The following is a 12275-nucleotide window of genomic DNA, read 5'->3' on the forward strand; positions in this document are numbered from 1 at the left end:
AGTTGTTATGCACAGGTAAGAGTTGTGTGTTGTAATGTACAGGTAAGAGTTGTTATGCACAGATAAGAGTTGTGTGTTGTAATGTAAAGGTAAGAGTTGTTATGCACAGGTAAGAGTTGTGTGTTGTAATGTAAAGGTAAGAGTTGTAATGTACAGGTAAGAGTTGTGTGTTGTAATGTACAGATAAGAGTTTTAATCTACAGGTAAGAGTTGTAATGTACAGGTAAGAGTTGTGTGTTGTAATGTACAGGTAAGAGTTGTAATGTACAGATAAGTGTTGTGTGTTGTAATGTACAGGTAAGAGTTGTAATGTACAGGTAAGAGTTGTGTGTTGTAATGTACAGGTAAGAGTTGTGTGTTGTAATGTACAGGTAAGAGTTGTAATGTACAGATAAGAGTTGTGTGTTGTAATGTACAGATTAGAGTTGTATGTTGTAATGTTCAGGTAAGAGTTGTAATGTACAGGTAAGGGTTGTGTGTTGTAATGTACAGGTAAGAGTTGTGTGTTGTAATGTACAGGTAAGAGTTGTAATGTACAGATAAGAGTTGTGTGTTGTAATGTACAGATTAGAGTTGTGTGTTGTAATGTACAGGTAAAAGTTGTAATGTACAGGTAAGAGTTGTGTGTTGTAATGTACAGGTAAGAGTTGTAATGTACAGATAAGAGTTGTATGTTGTAATGTACAGGTAAGAGTTGTAATGTACAGATAAGAGTTGTGTGTTGTAATGTACAGGTAAGAGTTGTAATGTGCAGGTAAGAGTTGTGTGTTGTAATGTACAGGTAAGAGTTGTAATGTACAGATAAGAGTTGTGTGTTGTAATGTACAGGTAAGAGTTGTTATGTACGGGTAAGAGTTGTGTGTTGTAATGTACAGGTAAGAGTTGTTATGTACGGGTAAGAGTTGTGTGTTGTAATGTACAGGTAAGAGTTGTTATGTACAGGTAAGAGTTGTTATCCACAGGTAAGAGTTGTAATGTACAGATAAGAGTTGTGTGTTGTAATGTACAGGTAAGAGTTGTTATGTACGGGTAAGAGTTGTGTGTTGTAATGTACAGGTAAGAGTTGTTATGTACAGGTAAGAGTTGTAATGTACAGGTAAGAGTTGTTATGTACAGGTAAGTGTTGTAATGTACAGGTAAGAGTTGTAATGTACAGGTAAGAGTTGTAATGTACAGGTAAGAGTTGTGTGTTGTAATGTACAGGTAAGAGTTGTTATGTACAGGTAAGAGTTGTGTGTTGTAATGTACAGATAAGAGTTGTGTGTTGTAATGTACAGGTAAGAGTTGTGTGTTGTAATGTACAGGTAAGAGTTGTGTGTTGTAATGTACAGATAAGAGTTGTGTGTTGTAATGTACAGGTAAGAGTTGTGTGTTGTAATGTACAGATAAGAGTTGTGTGTTGTAATGTACAGGTAGGAGTTGTGTGTTGTAATGTACAGATAAGAGTTGTGTGTTGTAATGTACAGGTAAGAGTTGTTATGTACAGGTAAGAGTTGTGTGTTGTAATGTACAGGTAAGAGTTGTAATGTACAGGTAAGAGTTGTTATGTACAGGTAGGAGTTGTGTGTTGTAATGTACAGATAAGAGTCGTGTGTTGTAATGTACAGGTAAGAGTTGTAATGTACAGATAAGAGTTGTGTGTTGTAATGTACAGGTAAGAGTTGTGTGTTGTAATGTACAGGTAAGAGTTGTAATTTACAGATAAGAGTTGTGTGTTGTAATGTACAGGTAAGAGTTGTGTGTTGTAATGTACAGATAAGAGTTGTGTGTTGTAATGTACAGGTAAGAGTTGTGTGTTGTAATGTACAGGTAAGAGTTGTAATGTACAGATAAGAGTTGTGTGTTGTAATGTACAGGTAAGAGTTGTGTGTTGTAATGTACAGGTAAGAGTTGTAATGTACAGATAAGAGTTGTGTGTTGTAATGTACAGGTAAGAGTTGTGTGTTGTAATGTACAGATAAGAGTTGTGTGTTGTAATGTACAGGTAAGAGTTGTGTGTTGTAATGTACAGGTAAGAGTTGTAATGTACAGATAAGAGTTGTGTGTTGTAATGTACAGGTAAGAGTTGTGTGTTGTAATGTACAGGTAAGAGTTGTGTGTTGTAATGTACAGGTAAGAGTTGTGTGCTGTAATGTACAGGTAAGAGTTGTGTGTTGTAATGTACAGGTAAGAGTTGTGTGTTGTAATGTACAGGTAAGAGTTGTGTGCTGTAATGTACAGGTAAGAGTTGTGTGTTGTAATGTACAGGTAAGAGTTTTGTGCTGTAATGTACAGGTAAGAGTTGTGTGATGTAATGTACAGGTAAGAGTTGTTATGTACAGGTAAGAGTTGTAATGTACAGATAAGAGTTGTTATGCACAGGTAAGAGTTGTGTGTTGTAATGTAAAGGTAAGAGTTGTTATGTACAGGTAAGAGTTGTAATGTACAGGTAAGAGTTGTTATGCACAGGTAAGAGTTGTGTGTTGTTATGTACAGGTAAGAGTTGTAATGTACAGGTAAGAGTTGTGTGTTGTAATGTACAGGTAAGAGTTTTTATGTACAGGTAAGAGTTTTAATGTACAGGTAAGAGTTGTGTGTTGTAATGTACAGGTAAGAGTTGAGTGTTGTAATGTACAGGTAAGAGTTGTAATGTACAGGTAAGAGTTGTGTGTTGTAATGTACAGGTAAGAGTTGTTATGTACAGGTAAGAGTTGTAATGTACAGGTAAGAGTTGTTATGTACAGGTAAGAGTTGTAATGTACAGGTAAGAGTTGTTATGTACAGGTAGGAGTTGTGTGTTGTAATGTACAGGTAAGAGTTGTGTGTTGTAATGTACAGATAAGAGTTGTGTGTTGTAATGTACAGGTAAGAGTTGTAATGTACAGATAAGAGTTGTGTGTTGTAATGTACAGGTAAGAGTTGTGTGTTGTAATGTACAGGTAAGAGTTGTAATGTACAGATAAGAGTTGTGTGTTGTAATGTACAGATAAGAGTTTTAATGTACAGGTAAGAGTTGTGTGTTGTAATGTACAGGTAATAGTTGTGTGTTGTAATGTACAGGTAAGAGTTGTGTGTTGTAATGTACAGGTAAGAGTTGTAATGTACAGGTAAGAGTTGTGTGTTGTAATGTACAGGTAAGAGTTGTTATGTACAGGTAAGAGTTGTGTGTTGTAATGTACAGGTAAGAGTTGTGTGTTGTAATGTACAGGTAAGAGTTGTGTGTTGTAATGTACAGGTAAGAGTTGTAATGTACAGATAAGTGTTGTGTGTTGTAATGTACAGGTAAGAGTTGTAATGTACAGATAAGAGTTGTGTGTTGTAATGTACAGGTAAGAGTTGTTATGTACAGGTAAGAGTTGTAATGTACAGGTAAGAGTTGTTATGCACAGGTAAGAGTTGTTATGTACAGGTAAGAGTTGTTATGTACGGGTAAGAGTTGTGTGTTGTAATGTACAGGTAAGAGTTGTGTGTTGTAATGTACAGGTAAGAGTTGTGTGTTGTAATGTACAGGTAAGAGTGGTTATGCACAGGTAAGAGTTGTGTGTTGTAATGTAAAGGTAAGAGTTGTAATGTACAGATAAGAGTTGTGTGTTGTAATGTACAGGTAAGAGTTGTGTGTTGTAATGTACAGGTAAGAGTTGTTATGTACAGATAAGAGTTGTGTGTTGTAATGTACAGGTAAGAGTTGTTATGCACAGGTAAGAGTTGTGTGTTGTAATGTACAGGTAAGAGTTGTTATGCACAGGTAAGAGTTGTGTGTTGTAATGTACAGGTAAGAGTTGTTATGCACAGATAAGAGTTGTGTGTTGTAATGTAAAGGTAAGAGTTGTTATGCACAGGTAAGAGTTGTGTGTTGTAATGTAAAGGTAAGAGTTGTAATGTACAGGTAAGAGTTGTGTGTTGTAATGTACAGATAAGAGTTTTAATCTACAGGTAAGAGTTGTAATGTACAGGTAAGAGTTGTGTGTTGTAATGTACAGGTAAGAGTTGTAATGTACAGATAAGTGTTGTGTGTTGTAATGTACAGGTAAGAGTTGTAATGTACAGGTAAGAGTTGTGTGTTGTAATGTACAGGTAAGAGTTGTGTGTTGTAATGTACAGGTAAGAGTTGTAATGTACAGATAAGAGTTGTGTGTTGTAATGTACAGATTAGAGTTGTATGTTGTAATGTTCAGGTAAGAGTTGTAATGTACAGGTAAGGGTTGTGTGTTGTAATGTACAGGTAAGAGTTGTGTGTTGTAATGTACAGGTAAGAGTTGTAATGTACAGATAAGAGTTGTGTGTTGTAATGTACAGATTAGAGTTGTGTGTTGTAATGTACAGGTAAAAGTTGTAATGTACAGGTAAGAGTTGTGTGTTGTAATGTACAGGTAAGAGTTGTAATGTACAGATAAGAGTTGTATGTTGTAATGTACAGGTAAGAGTTGTAATGTACAGATAAGAGTTGTGTGTTGTAATGTACAGGTAAGAGTTGTAATGTGCAGGTAAGAGTTGTGTGTTGTAATGTACAGGTAAGAGTTGTAATGTACAGATAAGAGTTGTGTGTTGTAATGTACAGGTAAGAGTTGTTATGTACGGGTAAGAGTTGTGTGTTGTAATGTACAGGTAAGAGTTGTTATGTACGGGTAAGAGTTGTGTGTTGTAATGTACAGGTAAGAGTTGTTATGTACAGGTAAGAGTTGTTATCCACAGGTAAGAGTTGTAATGTACAGATAAGAGTTGTGTGTTGTAATGTACAGGTAAGAGTTGTTATGTACGGGTAAGAGTTGTGTGTTGTAATGTACAGGTAAGAGTTGTTATGTACAGGTAAGAGTTGTAATGTACAGGTAAGAGTTGTTATGTACAGGTAAGTGTTGTAATGTACAGGTAAGAGTTGTAATGTACAGGTAAGAGTTGTAATGTACAGGTAAGAGTTGTGTGTTGTAATGTACAGGTAAGAGTTGTTATGTACAGGTAAGAGTTGTGTGTTGTAATGTACAGATAAGAGTTGTGTGTTGTAATGTACAGGTAAGAGTTGTGTGTTGTAATGTACAGGTAAGAGTTGTGTGTTGTAATGTACAGATAAGAGTTGTGTGTTGTAATGTACAGGTAAGAGTTGTGTGTTGTAATGTACAGATAAGAGTTGTGTGTTGTAATGTACAGGTAGGAGTTGTGTGTTGTAATGTACAGATAAGAGTTGTGTGTTGTAATGTACAGGTAAGAGTTGTTATGTACAGGTAAGAGTTGTGTGTTGTAATGTACAGGTAAGAGTTGTAATGTACAGGTAAGAGTTGTTATGTACAGGTAGGAGTTGTGTGTTGTAATGTACAGATAAGAGTCGTGTGTTGTAATGTACAGGTAAGAGTTGTAATGTACAGATAAGAGTTGTGTGTTGTAATGTACAGGTAAGAGTTGTGTGTTGTAATGTACAGGTAAGAGTTGTAATTTACAGATAAGAGTTGTGTGTTGTAATGTACAGGTAAGAGTTGTGTGTTGTAATGTACAGATAAGAGTTGTGTGTTGTAATGTACAGGTAAGAGTTGTGTGTTGTAATGTACAGGTAAGAGTTGTAATGTACAGATAAGAGTTGTGTGTTGTAATGTACAGGTAAGAGTTGTGTGTTGTAATGTACAGGTAAGAGTTGTAATGTACAGATAAGAGTTGTGTGTTGTAATGTACAGGTAAGAGTTGTGTGTTGTAATGTACAGATAAGAGTTGTGTGTTGTAATGTACAGGTAAGAGTTGTGTGTTGTAATGTACAGGTAAGAGTTGTAATGTACAGATAAGAGTTGTGTGTTGTAATGTACAGGTAAGAGTTGTGTGTTGTAATGTACAGGTAAGAGTTGTGTGTTGTAATGTACAGGTAATAGTTGTGTGTTGTAATGTACAGGTAAGAGTTGTGTGTTGTAATCAGGGTCCCCGCGGAGTCTTAAAAAGTCTTAAAAAGTATTAAATTTCAGAATCAAAATATAAGGCCTTAAAAAGTCTTAAATTCGCGGAAGCATTGCGTTCTAGGTCTTAAATCATGTTAAACAGGTCTTAATTTTCCTACGTCCATGTAACGCTACCTCATTGAAACGCTCTCACGTCCCGCAGCACGCGAGCATGTGTGTGTGTGTTTGTTCCGTGGTGTTTGTAGTTCTTTCTTTCGCTAGGCTAGACCAACTATTGTTCGCTCTATTACAACTACAAATTAGGCAAGCATGCCACGTGTATTGCAGCCAATCAGCTTTCGTGTTATTGGCACGAGCCTCTTTCTGATCGTACCTCACAGACGCATAAAACGGATTTTATTCTTCAGCTGAGTCTGACGGTTCTTGCAGTTCCGCGATCATGAACGCAAAGGCGAATCTTTCTCACCATCTTGCATAATAACCAAATAAAAGTATAATATACCCGATTGCACTAAATAGAGTTAATAACAGTGATGCAAACGCCGAACTCCGATGTCAGACTGTAACGTTATGTGTTTGCTGCCTGTCAGCGCTCGCGCGAGTGTATTGAATGTGTTATTTTTAGGCTCATTAGCCTAACGTTACTCTTGAACGATCAAATGTACACATTATGCATATGTCTATATCCTGATTTGAGTTAAAAAGTGTGGGAACTGTCAGTAAGTACTGGATCTGGGCATTAAAGCTCTCAAAGTGAAAGCAAACTAATATAGCTTAACAACAACACAAACGGGGAAACAGCACTTACACTTAAAGGAACACTCCAACTGTTTTAGAAATCGGGCTTATTCTACTTTGCTACATTTAGATGTGTGGGGAAATGAATTTTAAGCTAAGCTAGCGGCGACCCTGCCAAACTAAAACAATGCATGCACTGAGACAAATGCATTTGCCGACATATATAAATGGGGTTTATCCAAAAGAAGTTGAATAAGCCCTATTTCTAAAAACAGTGGAGTGTATGCATCTTTATATGCACTTTTTATGCATCTTTATGTTGTATTTATTTTTCCTATTGTCATTTGTTTATAAGTATATATTTTATTACTGACCGATTACTTGATTACGTAATTACTTAATAACGTTTTACTTATATTAAGCAATTGCTTATTGCTCTGGTTGGTCATATTTCCCACCCCAAGCGATCGTGTTATTAAAGATAGATAGTGCACTACTGGAACAGCCTTTGTTTTTGTAATATGCCTACCAAACAAGATTCATGCATTTTGTTTTATTGCCATGTGTGATCATTGTGCATCTAACATAATAATATGGTTAATGTTGCATCCTAATTATGAAAAAATAAAAATGTATGAAAGTGACCACCACAAAAAAAAAAAAAAAAAAAAATATATATATATATATATATATATATATATATATATATATATATATATATATATATATATATTAGGGCTGGGTATCGATTCAGATGTTCAGATTCAATTCGATTTTGATTCACAAGTCCTCAAATCGATTCAATTTTGATTCAATTCGATTTTCGATTCAACTCAAATGAATATAGATTTAATACAAATACTGTAGGTATTTATAAAAAAGAACAGTGAACATAAATGTGTAATTAAAAAGAAATGAAGAGCCACAATCATGTATGTTAAACTTTTTATTTTAGGTACACCTGAGTACATTAAAACAGAACGCATCTCTATATTTCAAATCCATACAATTGTTAAATACAATTTTGATGCAATTGTATTTTTAAAAAAAATTATCTGAGAAGTATTTTATGGATGTTTTGATATATTTATTCTAAAACATAAAAAGCTAGGATATTGGATGTTTTTTTATAGCAATTTTAAGTACACGACAAGCTTTTCTTGCAATTTTGCTGCTCATGTGTGCAAATTTACTTTTCATACATGAGAAATGCGTTCATAATGTTTTTAGTCTATGGGTGAGTAGTTGTCGTGGTAACGGACAACAATACCTTAACTGACTTAAGTTGACTGTGGACTAACTATTATTAGAGGAAATCTGTTTATAATATAAGCTATTAGGGTTTGAATCATTATAATTTGAATATGTCTATAATGGCTAACGTACATGCTTAAGTGACTGCTCAAGTTTGATCCTAATGCAAGGCAAGCATTCGCGTGTATGTAATTATTTTTAGCAGTTGTGTGCTCGGCTGTGTGTGTGTTGTCACATCAAATGGTTCCGCATATTTTTAGTATTACTACAGTATTTCACCTCAGCATTATAAAAGGCGACAATGCACCGGAAGCTGCCATTTAAACACTGAATGGATAAATGATGTGCGCCTCTTGCTCCTTTGTAAGATCGCGCAAGGCAAATGGGTGACATCTAGTGGAGAAGACTAGTAATTAGATTTACGTTAAGCTTATGTTCAATGTTAGCGGAAATAAATATTTTAAAAAATCGATTCATGGCCTTTGAGAATTGATTCTGAATCGACCAGATTTTAAAAACCGATTAATCGCAAAATCGATTTTTTTTTTTTTTGCCCAGCCCTAATATATATATATATATATATATATATATATATATATATATATATATATATATATATATATATATATGCTAATCCTGGTGGGATTGAGCTATGAATAATAAGTTCACTAATACTTTGTTCAATTTAAAATAAATTAAATAATATAAGTTTAGGTAATTTAGTGATTCTGGATTTCTTATGCATGTTTTTTTTTATTGCGCAATATAGGTCTTAAATTTTATTCATAATGGTCTTAAAAAGGTCTTAAAAAGTCTTAAATTTGACTTGGTAAAACCTGCAGATACCCTGTGTAATGTACAGGTAAGAGTTGTAATGTACAGGTAAGAGTTGTGTGTTGTAATGTACAGGTAAGAGTTGTAATTTACAGATAAGAGTTGTGTGTTGTACTGTACAGGTAAGAGTTGTGTGTTGTAATGTACAGGTAAGAGTTGTGTGTTGTAATGTACAGGTAAGAGTTGTAATGTACAGATAAGTGTTGTGTGTTGTAATGTACAGGTAAGAGTTGTAATGTACAGGTAAGAGTTGTGTGTTGTAATGTACAGGTAAGAGTTGTTATGTACAGGTAAAAGTTGTAATGTACAGATAAGTGTTGTGTGTTGTAATGTACAGGTAAGAGTTGTAATGTACAGATAAGTGTTGTGTGTTGTAATGTACAGGTAAGAGTTGTAATGTACAGATAAGAGTTGTGTGTTGTAATGTACAGGTAAGAGTTTTTATGTACAGGTAAGAGTTTTAATTTACAGGTAAGAGTTGTTATGTACAGGTAAGAGTTGTGTGTTGTAATGTACAGGTAAGAGTTGTGTGTTGTAATGTACAGGTAAGAGTTGTGTGTTGTAATGTACAGGTAAGAGTTGTAATGTACAGATAAGAGTTGTGTGTTGTAATGTACAGGTAAGAGTTGTAATGTACAGGTAAGAGTTGTTATGTACGGGTAAGAGTTGTGTGTTGTAATGTACAGGTAAGAGTTGTTATGTACAGGTAAGAGTTGTGTGTTGTAATGTACAGGTAAGAGTTGTAATGTACAGATAAGAGTTGTGTGTTGTAATGTAAAGGTAAGAGTTGTGTGTTGTAATGTACAGGTAAGAGTTGTGTGTTGTAATGTACAGGTAAGAGTTGTAATGTACAGATAAGAGTTGTGTGTTGTAATGTACAGATAAGTGTTGTGTGTTGTAATGTACAGGTAAGAGTTGTAATGTACAGATAAGAGTTGTGTGTTGTAATGTACAGGTAAGAGTTGTAATGTACAGGTAAGAGTTGTTATGTACGGGTAAGAGTTGTGTGTTGTAATGTACAGGTAAGAGTTGTTATGTACGGGTAAGAGTTGTGTGTTGTAATGTACAGGTAAGAGTTGTAATGTACAGGTAAGAGTTGTGTGTTGTTATGTACAGGTAAGAGTTGTGTGTTGTAATGTACAGGTAAGAGTTGTGTGTTGTAATGTACAGGTAAGAGTTGTAATGTACAGGTAAGAGTTGTGTGTTGTTATGTACAGGTAAGAGTTGTGTGTTGTAATGTACAGGTAAGAGTTGTGTGTTGTAATGTACAGGTAAGAGTTGTGTGTTGTTATGTACAGGTAAGAGTTGTAATGTACAGATTAGAGTTGTGTGATGTAATGTACAGGTAAGAGTTGTAATGTACAGGTAAGAGTTGTGTGTTGTAATGTACAGGTAAGAGTTGTAATGTACAGGTAAGAGTTGTGTGTTGTAATGTACAGGTAAGAGTTGTGTGTTGTAATGTACAGGTAAGAGTTGTGTGCTGTAATGTACAGGTAAGAGTTGTGTGTTGTAATGTACAGGTAAGAGTTGTGTGTTGTAATGTACAGGTAAGAGTTGTGTGCTGTAATGTACAGGTAAGAGTTGTGTGTTGTAATGTACAGGTAAGAGTTGTGTGCTGTAATGTACAGGTAAGAGTTGTGTGATGTAATGTACAGGTAAGAGTTGTTATGTACAGGTAAGAGTTGTAATGTACAGGTAAGAGTTGTGTGTTGTAATGTAAAGGTAAGAGTTGTTATGTACAGGTAAGAGTTGTAATGTACAGATAAGAGTTGTTATGCACAGGTAAGAGTTGTGTGTTGTTATGTACAGGTAAGAGTTGTAATGTACAGGTAAGAGTTGTGTGTTGTAATGTACAGGTAAGAGTTTTTATGTACAGGTAAGAGTTTTAATGTACAGGTAAGAGTTGTGTGTTGTAATGTACAGGTAAGAGTTGAGTGTTGTAATGTACAGGTAAGAGTTGTAATGTACAGGTAAGAGTTGTGTGTTGTAATGTACAGGTAAGAGTTGTTATGTACAGGTAAGAGTTGTAATGTACAGGTAAGAGTTGTTATGTACAGGTAAGAGTTGTAATGTACAGGTAAGAGTTGTTATGTACAGGTAGGAGTTGTGTGTTGTAATGTACAGGTAAGAGTTGTGTGTTGTAATGTACAGATAAGAGTTGTGTGTTGTAATGTACAGGTAAGAGTTGTAATGTACAGATAAGAGTTGTGTGTTGTAATGTACAGATAAGAGTTTTAATGTACAGGTAAGAGTTGTGTGTTGTAATGTACAGGTAATAGTTGTGTGTTGTAATGTACAGGTAAGAGTTGTGTGTTGTAATGTACAGGTAAGAGTTGTAATGTACAGGTAAGAGTTGTGTGTTGTAATGTACAGGTAAGAGTTGTTATGTACAGGTAAGAGTTGTGTGTTGTAATGTACAGGTAAGAGTTGTGTGTTGTAATGTACAGGTAAGAGTTGTGTGTTGTAATGTACAGGTAAGAGTTGTAATGTACAGATAAGTGTTGTGTGTTGTAATGTACAGGTAAGAGTTGTAATGTACAGATAAGAGTTGTGTGTTGTAATGTACAGGTAAGAGTTGTTATATACAGGTAAGAGTTGTAATGTACAGGTAAGAGTTGTTATGCACAGGTAAGAGTTGTTATGTACAGGTAAGAGTTGTTATGTACGGGTAAGAGTTGTGTGTTGTAATGTACAGGTAAGAGTTGTGTGTTGTAATGTACAGGTAAGAGTTGTGTGTTGTAATGTACAGGTAAGAGTGGTTATGCACAGGTAAGAGTTGTGTGTTGTAATGTAAAGGTAAGAGTTGTAATGTACAGATAAGAGTTGTGTGTTGTAATGTACAGGTAAGAGTTGTGTGTTGTAATATACAGGTAAGAGTTGTTATGTACAGATAAGAGTTGTGTGTTGTAATGTACAGGTAAGAGTTGTTATGCACAGGTAAGAGTTGTGTGTTGTAATGTACAGGTAAGAGTTGTTATGCACAGGTAAGAGTTGTGTGTTGTAATGTACAGGTAAGAGTTGTTATGCACAGATAAGAGTTGTGTGTTGTAATGTAAAGGTAAGAGTTGTTATGCACAGGTAAGAGTTGTGTGTTGTAATGTACAGGTAAGAGTTGTGTGTTGTAATGTACAGGTAAGAGTTGTAATGTACAGATAAGAGTTGTGTGTTGTAATGTACAGATTAGAGTTGTATGTTGTAATGTTCAGGTAAGAGTTGTAATGTACAGGTAAGAGTTGTGTGTTGTAATGTACAGGTAAGAGTTGTGTGTTGTAATGTACAGGTAAGAGTTGTAATGTACAGATAAGAGTTGTGTGTTGTAATGTACAGATTAGAGTTGTATGTTGTAATGTTCAGGTAAGAGTTGTAATGTACAGGTAAGGGTTGTGTGTTGTAATGTACAGGTAAGAGTTGTGTGTTGTAATGTACAGGTAAGAGTTGTAATGTACAGATAAGAGTTGTGTGTTGTAATGTACAGATTAGAGTTGTGTGTTGTAATGTACAGGTAAAAGTTGTAATGTACAGGTAAGAGTTGTGTGTTGTAATGTACAGGTAAGAGTTGTAATGTACAGATAAGAGTTGTATGTTGTAATGTACAGG

The 12275-nt window shown here is 34.9% G+C and overlaps 1 protein-coding gene across 2 annotated transcripts in view; it reads right to left on the reverse strand.

Moving 5' to 3' along the window:
* The window catches only part of LOC137065141 (immunoglobulin superfamily containing leucine-rich repeat protein 2-like), a 148531-nt gene that overhangs the window by 13937 nt on the left and 122319 nt on the right, over nt 1-12275 (reverse strand). The gene's annotated exons all lie outside the window — the stretch shown is intronic.

Source organism: Pseudorasbora parva, chromosome 25 (genome assembly GCF_024679245.1).
Source record: "Pseudorasbora parva isolate DD20220531a chromosome 25, ASM2467924v1, whole genome shotgun sequence".
In the NCBI taxonomy this organism is placed as follows: Eukaryota; Metazoa; Chordata; class Actinopteri; order Cypriniformes; family Gobionidae; genus Pseudorasbora; species Pseudorasbora parva.